The sequence below is a fragment of the Canis aureus genome, chromosome 25 (genome assembly GCF_053574225.1).
Source record: "Canis aureus isolate CA01 chromosome 25, VMU_Caureus_v.1.0, whole genome shotgun sequence".
NCBI lineage: Eukaryota > Metazoa > Chordata > Mammalia > Carnivora > Canidae > Canis > Canis aureus.
In genome coordinates, this window is record NC_135635.1 from 41117652 (window position 1) to 41136895 (window position 19244).

General features: G+C 43.2%; 1 protein-coding gene across 5 annotated transcripts in view; it reads right to left on the bottom strand.

Moving 5' to 3' along the window:
- GALNT8 (polypeptide N-acetylgalactosaminyltransferase 8) overlaps window positions 1–19244 on the bottom strand; it is a 134728-nt gene that overhangs the window by 43004 nt on the left and 72480 nt on the right. The window lies entirely within an intron of this gene.

Genomic DNA, 19244 nt, shown 5'->3' on the forward strand with positions numbered 1-19244 from the left:
CCCTCCCACCCCACTCGCGCATCACACCCCTCGCCCGGCCAGGGGCGCCCGCCCCGCCGCGCGTCTTTCCCGCGCTCGCCCGGCACGCCCCGCCCTTGCCCGCGGCCACCCTCGCGGCCCCCCAACACGCGCCAGCGCCCTAACACCACACCCCGTCCACCCCTGCCAAAGGCTTTCCCTGTTTCAGTTTAAGGTGGTTGCTCTACGCAGTGCGTTTCATCGATGAGAAAACACCTCCCGCCCCACCATGCAGCGCATAACTCGGAGCAGCGTACCTCCCTCCGCGCATCCAGAAACCTAAAGAGCAAATCGAATCGTATTTTGTCCCTCTGTATTTACGAAGACTCATTTGCCAGCTTCTCTAATCCACTTTAAAGAAAAAATAGAGAAAGCGTTTGTAGAAGTCTTCCGAGCTTCCAGTCAGCATCCCAAGGTAAGTCCCCAGCAAACCCATACCTCCCTTTGCGAACCTGGGAGGACAAACCCCCCAACCAACCGTCCCAGAGCAGCAAACTGATAGCAGAGAAGGGGGTGGGAAGGCTCCCATTGCCCTTCCCATCAGAAGTTTTCTAGGGGAGTTCTGGGAACATAGGCAGCAGCAGCCCAATGAAGGAAGAACCAGAAGATGGTGGTATCTCGGCGGTCTCATAGTGCAGGGAAGTGCACCCTGGAATTCATTTGCTCTCAGCCTCCCTGGGAACTCATCTGGAACGCCTTCTTATTGCACAGACAAGGAAAGAGAGCAGGGGGGTGAGTGGAAAGTGGTATGGAAGAGGGTTGATAAAAAATAATAGCTATATTCGCTGAGCATCTAGTATGTACTGGCCACATTCCAGGTGCTCTTCCGGTGTTATCTCACTCGCAATCCTATCTATCTCACAACCCTATGAGAAAGATGGTCTCTGTTCCTGGGTGACCTTACCACGAAGATTCACCTGGCAGTATTTGGATAGGGACCAAAGTTTGTTGTTAGGGAGGGGGGCAGTAAAATTGGCTTTCTATCCATTTCCACTGGAAACCATAGAATCCTACTTTACTAGACTGGATAGGTTAGAGTTTGGTGGAAGGGGATTGCTCTGATCTTTTCAGATTGCCACTTCCAGGTAGGGTTGACATTTGCTTCTCTCTACCCCAGTTTCTCCCTTTTTTGGTTGTCTATGGCCAAAAATAATTGGTTGACAACTCCAAGTTGTTTTGTGTAGCTTCTTATGCATTTTATATCATTAGTAGGGGTTCATTGCCAATAATGATAAGAATGATACATAAAGGTAATCTCAAACCACAAGATACATGCAAGAATTCTTGGTATTGCACAGAGTGTTTTAAAACCACAGTGGCTCTCAGCAGCATTCATCGCCAGAGGGTTTAGGGGAGTAAGGAAAGTAGTCTTCTGGATGTGTAGGACAGAGATCAGGTAGTGGATGCACGGGAGGTAGGCTAGTGTCCCACTGCATCTTCATTCTCTGGGCTGTTGCCTCAGGAGGTCTACCAGACAACAACTTCTGCTTCCTTTCTGTGTTTGTGCTGTTGGTTTCCACTCCCTCCCCTCACTTTGCGTGTTTCAATGAAAGAAAGAAAGCGAGGGTACACACAGTCCCTAGTTACCCTATTTACAGGCTATGTAATTAAGCAATTTAGACTTCGCACAAGTTGCTCCATTGAAAAAAAAAAGTAAACGGGAAGAAAAGGAAACAATAGATACAATAAAGAAGATACTCTCACCCTTGACAATTATCAGCAAGTATTTTCTAGATTATAAATTGATTTACTTGTGATTCCTCTTGTCTTTGTTTTCAACATTTATTATGAATTATTCATTTGCCTGTTTGTTTTCGTCATTGCTGTTTTTATTCATGAGGCTGTCAACTAGGTCAGCAACTCTTCAAAATAAACGTTGGGGAAGCATGGAAAAGAACCTGCATTCTGCTTGAAGGGTGCACAGTCTAATATGGTGAAAGGAACCACCACTTGAGTACCCCTGGGTTCAGCCTAGCTGGTGCTGCCTGCCAGCCTACATCAGAGCTGATGTTCCATGGTTACCTTCTCATCAGGCATAAGGCTGTGCCCCAGGAGATGTCTCACTATGCAGGAGGAGGTTCCCCTGGAGAGAAAAGTCATTAGCAAATTCATGAATCAGAGTTCTGTTTTTAGTTCTTTTGTGAAAGAGCCTCATCTCTTAGGTTTAGAAAAGCCCTATGCCTAGATCATTCCTATCTAACATATATGAAGAGTAAGTAAAATCACGCCTTCAGAAGTGCTGATTTCCAGGTGAAGAAAGGCACAACCCCATCCATATGCTGCAGCACCATTTCCAATGGCAGATGAGTATTTCCCTAACATTCACTGAGCACCCATTTCATGACAGCACAGATTTCTTTGGTTGTGTCTAAATTCAGATATTTGCAATGGTGGTAGTGGTCATTCATGTAATTAACATTTATTGAGAAGCAGCTGGGTGCCTGCCTGTCATAGCCGCAGGTACTAGGGATTTAGAAGTTCAGAAGGCTGATCTAGACAAAATACCCGTTCTTGTGAGCTTGCATGTCAGTGAAATAAATACATTACATTCTAGACAGAAAATTTTAAACAGTAAACAATGAAGAAGATATTTATATATTGTAGTAAATGCTTTGAGGAAAATAAATGGGATGCTATGTCAGAAATCAACCTGGGGATTCAACTTTGAACAAGGTGGTTGGGAAAGATTCCCCGAAAGAAATAATATTTCAACTGAGATTCAAAGATCGAGAATGGGCCTGCCATGCTAAAAGGGGGGAAGAGCATTCTGGGCAGATGAGTGCAAAAGACCTGCGGTAGAAAGGTCATCGGTGTTCAAGAATACTGGAGAAGTCCATGTGCTGAGAGTAGAATGGGCCACAGGGAGAGACATAAAGACAAGGCTGAAGAAGAAGCAAGGGGTAAGCTCTTGCAGGGTGAGGTATTTAAGCTTTATCTTAAGGGTGTTGGATGTGAAGCCAGTGATGGTTCTCAAGCAGAGAGGAGACATGATTTGCATTTGGAGGTTTGAGGAGAATGCATTAAAAGGGAGGGGGGGCAAAAGGAAAATGGGCCAGGAAATTGCAGTAGTCTGGGAAAAGATTGATAGAGACTTGGACTGGACTAAAGATGAAGTGTCTAGGGATAGAATGGGGATGAGACAGGGGCTGGGGGAATATTTAGAAGATAGAATCAACAGGAATTGGTGATGGATAGGTCATGAGAAACAATCAGGGAATGCCAGGTTTTGGGTTTGCACAACAAGGGATGGAGGTGTCATATATTAAGAAAGGGAATATGAGTTGGGGTGACTCGGTGACGGGCACTGAGGGGGGCATTTGACGGGATGAGCACTGGGTGTTATGCTATATGTTGGCAAATTGAACTCCAATAAAAAAAAAAAGAAGGGAATATGAGGGATTAAACAAGGATCAATCAAGGCCTCATGTTTAGAAATGTTAACTTGGAGAGACAAATTAGGCTAATAAAGACATTGGGAATTGATTATTTATTCAGGTCTGGAATATGGAAGACAAATGAGTGATCTGTGAATGTAAAATATTTAGAAATAGTTGAGGGTATGACCCTAACATCTTCTAGAGAGACAGAATATGGACAGTGAAGACAAATATAACCAACACCAAGTTCTGCACAGTACCTTACAATTCACAGTTCAAGTTCAGGAGGAAGAGGAGCCAGCAAAGGAAACCAAGGGATGATCAGTGGGGTCAAGGGAAAACCCGGAGAAGGAGTTGTCTTGGAAACCAACAACTGTGACCAGACCTCAGAACTCGAATCTTCACAGGGCCATGCTGACTTCCCAATGAACATAGTATCTACATCAGATCAGGAGCACAGGGTGGGAAGAAAAGGGTCACCGTAGGGAGGAACCAGCTGAAAACGGATGTAGGTACTAACCAAGATGAGTACATAACAATGTACCACATAATTTGATAACCATTTATATTGCTATGTCTGCATAAGTATACACACACCCTCCTTAAGAAGAATTTCTTAATTCTTTCTTTGGCTTTCCACTGTAGAAGACAAACCCCACAGAGACAGTTGGAGGCAGGGGTATGATGCATCAGACACTGTGTGTCTCATTTTACTGTCTCACCTCTGAGCAAGGCTACTGCCTTCTCTATCCTTCTATCCTTCAGGGTGGCCAATGTGGAAGTTCTTCTGACCAGAAAACAGTGTCCCATATGACCCTGGCTCCATCCTGGGTCATTTTTATTCCTCTTAACCTTCTCTCTTTTTCCCAGCTGGGGAGATAAAGGAAGGAAGCTTTGAATTCTGAGGAAAGTGGGGAGAATCATGGATGACTGGGTGATTCTACACTTTGCAGACAATCTTTGCTACATTCCTTTTGTTCCCTTCCCTCTACACACATGCATGTGCACGTGCGCGCGTGCACACACACACACACACACACACACACAGAAATTTGGTCACCTAAGAATTAGATTAAAAAGAAATCAATGACTTGAAATTTCCTGTCAGTAGCGTCCACTAGTCTTATAAACTGTTTGCAGTCCTCTTCTGACCCTTGATAGGGTAAGTCTTAGTCCTAGAATCCCCTTCTACTAATCTAGTTTTTGGAAGCACCATGACCATTTTCCTCCTTCTAGGCATTCTCCGGGACCAGAGTGGACAGGGGAAGGACAAATGCAAGTGCATATCCTACAGATAAGCATCATTTATATTTAATTACTTAGCCAAAATTTTGAGGAGGAGGATGATGATGATGACGAAGACAATGATAGTGATATCAACTACAAAATGGTGATGGTAATGGTGATACTCTGGAATCCACTAGAGAAAAATCTAACAGCTTTCACTTGAGTGAAGCTGTATATTGGAAAAGGAATGCATTAGACATCTGTGCCATGCAAATCAACAGCCTTAGGAAATGACTAACCATGCCAAGAAATAAATCTATAAAGAATTCCTTATCATTCAGGGAGGATCCTGAGAGAGCCTGTTAGTATCACACTTTTGCAGCCTGCTTCTTTGTGGCAGTCCACTACTGAAAAAAGTCACCAGTGCTGTTTCCCAGATGTCTCTAGTTCTCTACCTTTCAGGAATGGGAGATTGTGCTCTCCAGCTCTCTTGTGGTTAGAGCAGGCAAGAGTTCTGACCAAGGATTTGTACACAGAAGTAATGTGTATCCCTTCTAGACTAAAACATTACATCAAATGTGAAGGAAGCCCCTTCCTTGTGTCCTTCCTTACCAGGGCCACAATGGCCAGTGCTCAGGATGGTGGCTGCTCTGTCCAAGTAAGGTGGGTTCCAGAGTGAGATGACATGGAGCCCAGCCAAAGAAATATAAATGTAGCATGAGTGATAAACCATCTTTTGTTGTTCTAATCCTCTGATATATGGGGGTTTATCTGTTTGGTGGCATGGCATGGCATAATCTAGTTTATCTGAACCAATTCAGCAGTACTACCCAGAAATGAGGAGCTGCTATAACCAAAAACCTAAAATTTGTGGCATTGGATTGGGGCCAAATGATGTGCAATGAAGAAACTTTACAAGCAATCCATATTACAAGTGGCAAAATATTTGAAAATTGTTGCCTGTGACAGCTTAGAAGCAGATAAAGTCCCTGAAACTTGCATATCTGAGAGGAGGTTTGAAAACAGATTGTTAGTATTATACAGTGACTACTGTGGGCTGCGTCTGGCAACATAGTACAAGATACTGATGTGCTCAGAAAAGAATTGGTCACTTAGCAAGCAGAGGTGGAATGGGCCAGAGACAGTCCAGAAATGTGGGGATCTTGAGGATTGGCAGTGGCAACTGCCTCCCATCACCCCCCCTCAGAAAGTAAACAAAAATTAAAAGACCTCTGTGTACAAAAGGCTGATTAGGACTCAGGTTTGCTGAGGCACAATCAAGCTGAGGGCAGTCATGCCCATTGTTAATACCTCGGAATGTAATAAGACGTTTTAGAGCAAAAACTGATTATAGTTGTGGCTCCCACTCCTGCATACCACACCACCACTACCAAAAATGAAATCATTTTAATTGGACAAAGTGGCTTAGAAACAGAGGATGAAGAAGAGACAGAGAAAGAGCGAGAAACTAGAAGTGTAACTTCCCACAGAAAACTGATAGACTCAAATTATGTTCATCTCAAGAAGAACTATGGGTGTGGTTATTGACTAGTGGCACATAGAGCTGCCTAGAACAGATAAAGAAAAGCCCAAGATCATTTTAAGATAGCCATACTCAAAGGAACATGACCTGGACTGAACCATTCATTGCTCAGTCCGTTCAGGACCTGAAACAATCCTTCGCCCCTAAATTTTTATGGTCAAGAACCTGGCTGAGAGAGCTACTTAGTCCCCAAGGAAGAGTACCAGCAGCAATGCCTATTGCAGATGCAACCAACAAAGATAACAGAGAAAAAGGAATATTCTAGAGAAGACATGAAGAGACAAAGAACCACAGCCAAACAAAGGTCCAATTGTACATAGCAGGGTTTCAGCATCACTACAAACCAGTGACTGCTGAGCTTCTTCTATCTATCCCTTTCTGAATGGGACTATTTATTAAAGTTATCCCATTTTAGATCAGCTATTGTCTATTGTGTTATGAGAGAGGGAAATGTAATTGGTCTTGTAGGTTCCCTAACTTTCTGAATTAGGAGAAGTCACGATCCTAATTGATGTAGAGACTAGAACATGTCATTTCCTAACACGGAGATTGCTACATGTGTCTGAAGATCCTAGAATTTCAGCTTCATGCCAGGACTAGATAAGACTTTTGAGTGACTTTTGGATTGTCTCCCCTAGGGCGTGAATAAGTCATTTTGCCTATGATAGCCAGACAGTTCATGATCAAAAGGGCAGTTGATGAGAGTCATTGCTACCATTTACCAAATATTTCCAGCTCTCTACCTCCTGTGTGCACAGTAGTATTGTGCCCTTCCTGGCCCATGTAATGATATGGTGGGGTCATGTGCCTAGTTCTAGCTGATGAGTTAGGTCATGTGTTGTATCTGGCCTGTACCACTTACTTATCAGAGTGGTTTTCCTCTGCCATAATGATGCAAGCACATGAGAAGGTGGCTGCTCCACCAGCCTATGACCCAGATTGAAAGAATAGATCACAGCGTCAAGAACACCAGGGTTGGAGCAATAAATAACCCTTTATTAAACCCACTGAGATTTATGAGATACTTGTTCCTACAGCATAACCTAGCCTCTCCTGACCTGTATACCTACTTGCTTTCCTGCTTGGAAGACACAACAAAGGTAATCAATGTTCCATTTTCTATGGCTAAAAGAAACAAATGGAACATGAGTCATGAAATTCATTACCAAAGCTTCACTTTGGTCAACATTTTTGTTATTATTGCTTACTCCTACCCCTAACCATATCATTCTGTAGGGATTTTCCCATGTGTTTGTATTGAGCTCCTCTGAATTTTTGCTTTTCCTTGCCCATTTTCTGACCTAACTTTGCATCCCCGAGGCAACAGCATGCTGTCTCATTCCGGCATCTGAGCTGACATCTCAAACAGGACCACAGACTCTTGCTAAGTCAGTCTTCATGATAAAATATAAGTGCTTGCGGCACCTGGGTAGCTCAGTTGGTTAATCAGATCATTATCCCAGGGTTCTGGGATGGAGCCACACATGCCTAGGCTCCTGGCTCAGCAGGGAGTCTGCTTCTCCCTCTCCCTCTGCTCCTTCCTCTTCCTCTGCCTCTCCTTCTCCTTCTGCTCCTCCTCCTGCTTGTGCTCTCTTTCACTCACTCACTCACTCTCTCTCTCCAATAAATAAACAAAATCTTTTTTAAAAAGTAAATGCTTTTTGTTAATATTTTAATACTCACCAAAGATAACAATAGCTGAGTATAAGCATTTACTGAATGCTTACTGTATTCCAACCACTTTTCTAAGAGCCGTGAGATAGGAACTTTCCCTAATTTTCTTAGGCACACAAGAAAACTGAAGTACAGAAAAGTTAAATAATCCCCCAGGTGGCAGAGCAAGTGGGTACCGAGAAGTCTTCAAATGTAAGCAGCCTGGGGTCCAGAGCTCATGTTGCAGGCATTCTGCTTTTTTCATTAGCAAACTGTGTTCTATACAATTCTAGTTCTGCATCATGTTAATAGATATTTACACACATGGACACTCTTCAATTAAATGCATTTGGGAATCTGCTACTTTAATTCAGAGAGGTTCACAATAGACATTAGAATATTAAAGCCTCTGATATGTTCCTTAATATTATTTAACCTAATATTTTCCAAGTAGATTCAAACATAGAACCTCACTTTTCACCAAACCTTACGTTTGAGATCTTCATGTACTGTAGGGCATAATTTGAGAAAATTAAATCATAGGAACCAATCCTTAAGAGTGACAGTATTACCTCACTCAACTGCCTTAATTTGCTGACAGAATTGGACCTTAGAAGGAGTAAATGACTTTTCCGTGGTCTTACAGCAATGGTGATCGGAATCCAGGATCTCTGAATTCCCTGCTCATTAGGATTTACCTACTCTATGGGTTATAAATAGCAAACTCTTTTAGGGTGAAGTGGCAGATCAGGAGAAGCATATGTTCCCATAGACTCCAATCCTTGTGAGGACAAGCGTCCTGTCATTTTTTTCCCCTGGTCTAGAACAATAGCCTTCATATATATATATAACAGGTGCTCGTCATGTTAGTTGGTGAGGAACAATAAGGAACAGGAGGAGGAGAAAGCAATCAGAAAGAAGAGATGAGGAGAGTGTGCAGCCTATGCAGAGATAGGGTTGGTTGCTAAGCAGGTAATATAAAGAATCCCACAAGGTCCAGAGCATCTTCCTTCATCTTTGATAACACCATTCTTCTCAAGGCACTGATGGAATAAAACCAGATCCTATATAACTGCAAATGTGAACATGAGTGTGTGTATATGTATGTGGGAGGGAAGGGGTTGGATGGCAGAGGGAAGGTAAGCCAGGCAAGACACAGAAAGCCACATGTCATTGTAGATATGGCCCCCAAATAGTAAGCATGAGGGAAAGAGTTACCAAAAGCCAGTCTGGTAATGAAAGAATAAGAAGGAGAAGGAGAAGGAGAAGGAGAAAGAAGAAGAAGAAGAAGAACAACAACAACAACAACAACAAAAATGACTCTCAGGGTATGTTCTGGAAAGATGAAGAAGATATTTTTCTGCCTCTTCTACCACTGGAGTGAAGTGTATATTCTTTGATCTGTGAAGAGGTTGATCTGAAATCCTTGACACAGTTAAAGGAATTGTAGTTTCAAAGTTTATGTCTATGGATTATTTTGCTATCTGTGGAGTCCATGGGGTAGCATGCTCCATCAGTTCTGAAAACAAGCTAGAGGATTTTATGATTAGGAATGGTGAGGTCCAGGCTGTAGTTTGTGATGGAGTGCTTAAGGCAAAGGAAGTTAAATCATTTTGCATCCAAACAAAAGTAAAATGACTTTTGGTTTTCCCCTAGGATCAGAAATTTGGCAGAGCCTAGTGCTGTAAAAGAGAAGCAATTGAGAACACTGTTGAATAAGACAGATCCTAAAATAGGGTGGGAAGCCAAGATCTCAGAAAAGTTCTCTGTAAGGTACTGTGTTAGTAGGGGTGCAGAAATCTATGCCCCCTCCTCCCAAGCACACTCCAGACAGAGAGCCACCGTCCCCTGCCAAGTAAGTCCAAGTGGTATGAAGTGGACCTCCAGGATGTTACTTCCCTTCCTCAGGAGCAAAGGGTGTGAATTTAATGTTCTGGTTCTCCTGCTTTACTGATGTGATGGAATAGCTGGGGCTAAATAATGCAGAACTCCTGGTCTACTGATGGCAACTTCTCTCTTTTTTTAACTACAGACTCTAATTCACTCAAAGTAACAGATTATGTTTTATGACCTTTTATAAAATATTCATTCTCCCTCCCAGTGCTTGGTGGTTCAAGAAGCCTGGAAACAGCCCCTGGAAGGAGGACCTCATTTCCTCCCAGACACAATTTACAGAAGCCAGCCAGGCTCTGAACACAGTGGGCGAAGGTGCCTGACGGGGTTGAGAGCAAGGATTCCACCACTGTTCTCTTGGAGATCTGGACCACCAGGACCCCTAGAGATGAGGGGCCAAGCGAGGATGTAAGAGGAGAGAGCACTGGAGAACCCTCACACACCATTCGTGCCTCCTGAGCAGGTGGAAGCCGCTCCCTACCTCTGACCCACTGCCCCTCTCTGCACCTTCTTTCCTGAAATGGTTGTGTTATTTCCACCTGGGCCTGGGGCCAGGACGACAGTGAGGGGACCAGAGTCCAGAGAAAGAGAGGACCACCACGTGGAAGGTAGAGTGGGAGGGAGTGCAAGAGAGAGGAGGGAGAGAGGTGATCATGTTCTGGAGAGAACTCCGTTTCCTCTCCATTCATGCTTCCCATTCAGATGACCAAGGGACACGTGACCGCAGCATTAACAATGATCTTACTTTTTCATGGTGTTTTGCCCTCTTCAAAGGACAGTCACATCAAGAGCCTTAAACACTAAAGTTGAAGTCAAGGAATCTGACTTCTGGGACCATGTATGTGCTCACTGTTCAGGCTGTGTCGTGGTGCTTCCTGAGGCCTCAGTTTCCCCTCTTCCATGCAAGGACTCTGGATTCTAGGGTAAATTACAATCCTAATTCTATAACCTTCAGATTCTGGAAACGTGCTCCTAATCCTAGGTCTATACTGTTTCAGAGGGTCTCTGCCCACTAACTGGTAGAAAGAACTACATTCTCCCCAAGAGCAGCAACGGCAGCAATACCCAGATGGGTACTCTTTCAATTCTGGTCCTCCACTGTCACCTCAGATATCGCCCACCAGGCCCTCCCACTGGGTGAGGAGCGGGCTTTATGCACCCCTCCCAGCAGGCCTAGGACCATTTTCGGGGGTGATGCAGAGCAGGACTTATGTTACCAGCTGCAGTATCTACAGCCACAGAGGCAGAGAGAGAGATGCAGACACTCATCCCTCCAGGTGCCATTTTCCCTCAGATTCACAAGTGTTCCTGTACCATTCTATATTGGGAAGTGCTCATCTAAGAGAAAGATGAATGGCAGAAGCTGAAGGATTTTATACTAACAGCCAAAATGCAGGGAGGTGAAAATTACAGTAAAGGACATTTCCAACTGATTTGTCATCTAAAAATCCCAAAGTACTCTGTGTCCCCCATTTAGTCCCAGAACCTATTAATCTGAAAAGCCCAAATTAATTAGTGCAGGCATTTTCTATTATCCCAGGCAATAGCATGGTTAAGAATCTGTGAGCCCTGAACTTCTCAAGCTGTATTAACTGCAAAATAAATAGAATTCTCCACTCATTTCAGGGTGAATTGAACAGTATTTGTATATGGGGAGAAAACTAAAAGAAAGCTCCTTGTGAGTGGCCTTTGTTGATTCTTTCTTGTCATTGTCCGCTGTCTTTTCCATGCATACTGGAGACTTCATAGGAATTTATGCATTTATTCCACAAATAATAATTGAGCATCCTCTGTGTACCAGATACTGCATTAGGCTCTGATACACAAAGTTGAAAAAATAACTATGAATCTTGCCCCAAGGAAAGTCTATCTAATAGGGAGTAAAATATAAACATACTTGTATACGTGTATACACACACACACACACACACACACACACACACACGACTCCAACCAGCCCCTAGCTGTTTCAGTGCTCAGTCATTCAGACGCTCCAAGCTGAGGCCCCAGACATCACAGAGCAGATACAGAGCATTCTGACTATGATTCGTCTGAATTCCCGAGTTACAGAACTATGGTATATAATAATAATGAATCATTATTTTAAGTCACTAGGAACTGGATACTTTGTTATGCAGCAACAGCTCACAGAAAGTCAAGTAACTGGTAGGAAGTCACTCAGCTGAGCTGTTAGGATGGACTCCATCCTGGGAAGTAAGATGTTTGACCTCAGGGGGGTCCAGTGCTCAACCTAGTCATCTGCTTTCCTGAATGCAGAAGTAATCCTCTGCGGCTTCCTTTTTTACACACACACACACACACACACCACCACCACCACCACACCACACACACACACACACAAACACACACAGACCCCTGGGGGGTATTTCACTATCTCATCACTAGAAGTGAGTTCTCTCAGGAAAAGGATATGCATGCAGCCTTTCATTCAGGGTGCAGGCATAAGCTTAGCTCATCAGAGTCTGCATTTGGAATGCCACATCTGGCTGATGTGGACCATACTGTAACCATGCTCTCTGCAGCACAGAGAAACGGTTCCAATTTGAATTCCATTTCCATGAAAAAAAACTTCTAGCCTAATCCTCTGGTTTTTCCCAAAGCCAGGAAGGGGCCTTGCTCTAGGGAAGTACCCACAACCTCACAAAACAGGTCCTTGTTCTCTTGTTAAAAATAGGGAGATAAAGAGTAGAGAAGTGGGTACAAGTGCTGGGCTGGCCCGACACTGTCTAGAAATACTGCAGTTGGCATTCCCGATTTTGTCAGCTCAGGAATTGGCAGAGGAAGGGGCAAAGTGACATTTTATTCGAAGGAAAGATGGTTTCAATTTTTGACAACTTCCATGTGTCCAGATTCCATTTCCCACAGCTGCTTAGAGAAATGTCAAATTATGTGAGCATCCTGGTCTCCCTTAAAGTCATAGATTGATTAGGAGTGAGCAAAAGGGATTGGTGCCCCAAACTATAAATGAAAACATAGAGAGGAAAGCAGAACAATTTACAAGGTTAGACAATGCTTATTCATCACTGCAGTCCCAGTCCCTCAACTGGGAATGGCTGGTAAATAACAGACTATTCAACGTTTATTGAAAGAATGAACATCTGATTTCCATACTGGCTTGATACTGGGTTGCTTAAATATTTCAGGAAATAGCCAACTTGCTCTAGAAATGTGCCTATCATCTTATCATCTTCAGAGGAAGGGTAGATATACTTAAAGGGTAGGGCTCCTTTGCCTTCTGTTAAAGCTCAAGCTCCTGAGAGATGATATGGAAAGGGCACAGGCCATTGCCACAGATGCTACTTACCAGCTGTGCTATCCTGGGCACATTTCTTCTTTTAATATTTTATTTATTTACTCATGAGAGACACACACACAGAGAGAGAGAGAGGCAGAGACACAGGCAGAGGGAGAAGGAGGCTCCCCTCGAAGAGCCTGATGTAGGACTCCATCCTAGGACCCTGGGATCAGGACCTGAGCTGAAGGCAGACACTCAACCGCTGAGCCACCCAGGGAGCCACAGCCTCCCTGTGCACATTTCTTAACCTCTCTGAGCCTGTGTTCTCTTCTTTAAAATGAAGCCAAAATTTCTCTTCTTAAAAAAAAAATCTCTTCTTTCCAAATTAATATGAAGCTATTAGGAGTATTTTATTCATAAAGTAGAAATTTAATAACTGTAATTCCTTTCTCCTTCCCTTGGGTTGCCACAATTCCAGGGATAAAAATTTTGCCATAGAAATCTAGAACGCTAGGTTTTCTGTTCTTTCTCTTTCTTTCATCTCCTTGCCCTGCAATCTGGCATACATGACAGGTGTACAGATTCACTTCAGGATGTCAGGCTATATATTGGGTGCAAATCCCATCTCCCCAACTTTTAGGCAAGTTACTTAACTGATTTGGACTACCAATTTCTCATCTATAAAAAAGGATCCATAGAGTGCCTGGGTGGCTCAGTCGGTTAAGGCATTTGCCTTCGGTTCAGGTCATGAATCCCAAAATCCTGGGGTCAAGCCCTGCATTGGGGCTCCCTGCTCAGTGGGAAGTCTGCTCCTTTCTCTCCCTCTACCCCTTGCCCTCCTCATGTTCTCTCTCTCTCTCTCTCAAAATAAATAAATAAAATCTTTTTAAAAGGGGGGGGGGGAGGCACATAATAACATCTTTGTCAACACTGTCAAAGGGATGCTTTGTTATGAATTGTAAGGTTGTGCCCTGTATCAGGCAGCTGGTATGAGTGGATCTGAAGCCAAGCCTGCACTCCTCATATTGTGCCACACACCCTGCTGTGGCTGCTCAACATCCAGAAGAAGGGGTATCTTTTTCTAATCTGCACAAAGATCCTCTACGGGCTAAAGGTGGCTCTGAGCTGCTATCAGGATCGAATGAGATACAGCAAGAGTGCCACTTACCCTTGTTCATAATATAAGGAAGCTTTAAAAATATGCCCCAAATCTGATTACTTTTTCTCACCACTTTACTGCTCTAGAAGTCTCTCCATCAGTCTCATCCTACCAGGGGTGTCCTCCTGCCAGGGGTGTGCTGGAGCTCCAACTGGCTCATAAGGGCCGACTGTTACATTTTCAGGAATTTTTCCAGCTTGTTGTCAAACTGGTGGTTTAAAATTGTCCACAATAGGAACATTCACACCACAGAAATTAGCAAACATGACAAACCAGGGCCTTTCTTTCCCCCTAGAGAGCTGGTGTACTGGTGTTTCGCTCATTCCAACTATCCTGCAAACTGTTCTCCACCCCCAGCCAGGGTAATTTAAAAATGTAAATCCATATGTGTCATTTGCTTCCTTTAAAGACTCCAATATCTTCCCATTCACACCAAGTATAAAATCTGAACTCCCAATCTCAGTCCGTATGACCTATGTAATCTGGAAGGTGCTGGTGCCTGTCTCTGAGACTTTAGGTCCTCTCCTTCAGTCAGCCTCCGCCACGTGGGCCTCCTCACAGTTTTTGACATGGCAAGCTCTCTGTGGCTTCTGGTTTCTCACTTCCTTCTGGTCTCCACTTAAATGTCACCTCCATAGAGAGGCCCTCCCTGACCACACCCCACCTATTCTTCATAGAACTTATCCCCATCTCGCACAACCTATACTTGTCTCTTTGTAAAGGCTTTATTGCGATAGAATTCACATGCCATACAATTCACACATTTAAAATGGGCAATTCGATAGGTTATAGTCTATGCAGAGTTGTGCAAACTATCACCATGATCAATTTTAAAATATATGCCTCACCTCCAAGGAAACCCCTTTAGCTATCACCTCCAAAGCCTTCCTCAAAGTCCCCCTTCATTTCCAACCAGTTCACAGCAACCACTAACCCACTTTCTTCCTTTATATTTGCCTATCCTAAACATTTCCCATAAATGGAATAATATAATACATGGCCTTTTGTGACTGGTTTCTTTCCTTTGCGTAAGATATTCAAGGTTCAATCTGTCATAGCCTGTGTTAGGACTCCAATCCTTTCTGTGGCCAAATAAGATTCCATCACAAGGATATATCACACTTTGTTTACCCATTCACCTGCAGATGGAAAATTGCATTATTTCTACCTTTGGGCTATTATGAATAATGTGCTAGGAACATTCACATACAGATTTTTTTTTGTGTGTATTTTTTTTTTATTGGTGTTCAATTTACTAACATACAGAATAACACCCAGTGCCCGTCACCCATTCACTCCCACCCCCCGCCCTCCTCCCCTTCTACCACCCCTAGTTCGTTTCCCAGAGTTAGCAGTCTTTACGTTCTGTCTCCCTTTCTGATATTTCCCACACATTTCTTCTTCATTCCCTTATATTTACCTGGCAGGAGAGATACCATGATCACATACAGATTTTTTGGTGGACAGGTTCTCATTTCTTTTGGGTATATACACCTGGCAGTGGAATCACTGGGTTACATGGTCACTCTGTATTTAACTTTCTGAGGAACTGCCTGTTTTCCAAAGTGGCTGCACCACTTTACATTCCCACCAGCAGGAAATTTTCTGTATCCTCACCAACAATGGTAAGTTTTTTGCTTGTTTGCTTACTTGTTTTTTTCATTGTAGCCATCCTACGGAATGTGAAGTGGTATCTCATTGTGGTTTTGATTTGCATGTCCCTCATGGTTAATGATGTTGAGCATCTTTCCATGTGCTTATTGGCCATTTGTGTGGCATCTTTGGAGAAATGTTTATTCAGATCCTTTGTCTGTTTTTAAAGAATTCTTTATTTATTCTAGATACAAGTCTCTAATCAGATACATGATTAGCAACATTTTCTGCCCTTAGTGAGTTTTTTTTAAAAATTGATTAAATTTTATTTTTTAGAGTAGACTTACAAAAAAATTATGAGTTGTCTTTTCACTTTCTTGGTAGTGCAAACTTAAAGTAAAAAAGGTTTTAATTTGATAATTCAAATTAATCTATTTTGCTCTTGTTGCTTGTGCTTTGAGTATTTTAATTAAGACTCCATTGCAAAGTCCAAGATCCCAAAGATTATGCCTATGCTTTCTTCTAAGAGTTTATAGCTTTGGCTCTTGCACTTTGGTCCTTGATCCATTTTGAGTTACGTTTGCATATAATGCAAGGTTAGGGTCTAACTGTAGACATCCACTTGTTCCAATTTATATATTTCTTCTTAAAAATGTATCTATTTTCCTGCTTATGTCATCAGCTCCATGAGGACAGAGATTCTTTTCTGTTTTGTTCACTGATGTCTGTATCCCCAGCACCTAAAACCATGCTTGGTCCTTAGTGGGCACTCAAGAATAAGTAATTCGGGCAGCCCAGGTGGCTCAGCGGGTTAGCACCGCCTTCAACCCAGGGGCTGATCCTGGAGACCCAGGATCGAGTCCCACATCAGACTCCCTGCATGGAGCCTGCTTCTCCCTCTGCCTGTGTCTCTGCTTCTCTCTCTCTCTCTCTCTCTCTGTGTGTGTGTCTCTCGTGAATAAATACATTTAAAAAAAAAGAATAAGTAACTCAATAAATGTAATTTATTATCATTATTTTATACGTTCAACCCCCATGATCTTCAGCTCAAAATTCCTAACGAAAAACAGTCTTTCACAGAAATCCTACCTTTACTCTTGTACCTGGATTTTGTTCTTCCTGGTTATAACCCTGATGCTTCAACTAACCTAAGGATAATCTTGGCCTCTATATCTACTGTCTGTCAGCTTCTTAGCACCTTCTCTTCTATTCTCTGTTCCCCACCCCATTCCTCTTCTCTTTCCCTAATCATCTCAGCCTCTGACTTCCAGGGATCACCATCCTCCTCCCTGTACCAGTTACTCACCTTAGGGACCCCCAGTGTTTACCTAGAGTTCTGCCTTTCACAAGATGCTCTTGAGTTTGCCCTACAGACCCCCAGGAGACCCCTATGAGGCAGATCAAGTACTTAGTAGAATTTCTATTTTTAAAATGAGAGCCTGAGTCCTGAACAGCTTACTTGGGCAGCCTGTAGGGCCCACAGCTTATTAGTGGTGGCACTGTGACAGGAAGCCATATCTTCTGTCTCTAAATGGGTGCAAATCCCATGAAAACGGCCTTCAGGGGACGCCTGGGTGGCTCAACAGTTGAGCATCTGCCTTTGGCTCAGGGCATGATTCCGTGGTCCTGGGATCCAGTCCTGCATCGGGCTCACTGCCTGGAGCTTGCTCCTCACGCTGCCTATGTCTCTGCCTCTCTCTGTGTCTCTCATGAATAAATAAATAAAATCCTTTAAAAAAATGCCTTCAGGTTTTTGTTTGCATGAGGACAATTCTATCACACCATCTGGAATGCCTTCTCAAATTTCCAGTCATTTCCTTGATCATTCCAACTATCAAGTACTTTTTTTTTTTACAGTGTCAGATAACTTTTGATAAATTAATGCTATATGCCAGACACTGTGCTATTTTACATACATTATTCTCTTAATCTTTGCCCTTCCCTGAAGTTCAGGGAAGTTGACAAACTTTCCCAAGTTCACCTAGCTAACAAACGGTAGGGTTAGCATTTAAACCCAGGTTTGTAACAACCACAAATGGCAATCCCCTTTCATAAGGAAATCCACTGAAAGGGGAAACAAAACTAGTTATAAAGAGAAGGGAAACCATGGAGTTCTTCTCCACCCTTTTTTTTTTTTCTGAAACAGGGACCTTGAGGGCTCTAGGACTAGAATCCTGAATCCTGGTTCTCTACACTTTCTGCTGGTCTCCTTCTTCAACTCCTCCTCTTCCACCTTTTTTCTAGCTCTTGGGCTGAGCCCTTTCTTCTTGTCTTCCCATATACCCTGAGACCAAGCCTCTCTTCCTTTTCATGCCTCTCTGAGGCAGAAGCAGTCTATAGCTCTCCCTCCCCCAGGCAGAGCAAGAATAGCTCATGGCTGGATAAAAGCTCTGAGTTCTGAGCCACAATCATTATTTTCCTTTAACTTGTCATGTCTTTTCTTTCAAATGACCCCTATTCATCACTCTCTGCAGCTTGCCCCTCAGCCTTCATACATATGGCTCAGCAGCTTTCTTCCAATGACCCATTCTTAGACATCTTCAGAGAAGGACTTGCTTTCCAAGTCGCCATTAGAGCCCCCTTGCAACCAGCCCCCAGTCTTCAGATCACAGAGTTCATTACTGAGCCTACTGCAGCTCTCAACAACTGGACACTTAATGGAGATGTATCTGTCCCTTGGGATGGCTCTAAAAGCAGCACACATCAGTAAATAGTTTCTTCTTGCTGTTTTTTCCAAGGTAGGGCTTGAACTGGTGAAAGGGAGAAGGAATAATCTTATTAGGTCTTAAAAAATACTTATTCTACAAAAATCATCAGTCTTGAAATATGCAAGGGAGGTAGAATTTCTTCTATTCCTAATTAAGTTCCCATCATCAGATGGGGGGGGGGGAGCACGGGGGGGCAGGGAGAAATGGATTGGAATGGCAAAAAGGCCCTAACATTTGGAGTCAAGGAAGTCTTCATTACAAAGCATTTACATCAGAGTTCCCTCTACTCTCTGTTCAATTGATTTGCATATTTAGTTGCACAAGCATTTGAATTAGTCTGGACCTTTCTCTCAGGCCAAATTCCATTTAATTCTCCTTTAGATGACCTATATTGCCTTATTTATCCCTCTAAGTTATTTTGCCTGGTTTAATCCCTCCTCCCCGCCTATCACTCTTGATTCGGACCCCATTATAATCTTCAGTGAGGGGAATTAGTGTGGAGATGTTGGAAAGGGGACAATTACTTGGAAAAGAAGCAACAAAGGCAGATGAAGATGGCTGGTGACATTGCTTCTATCAGAGTCAGGAAGCACCACTGTGTCTGTCAGACAAAAAGCTCTTTCCTAAGGGTGCCAGGGCTAATGGACTATTTTCTGTTTAAATATTTTTTACTGATTATAATGGACTATTTCTTACTGAATATTGTTTCCTGATACACTCTAAAAGAAACCACAAAAGAGGACTGCTCTCACAACCCGCAATTTATATTTCCTCCCTGAAGCGTTTGTTCTCCCAGGCACCCCTTTCAGGGCATGAA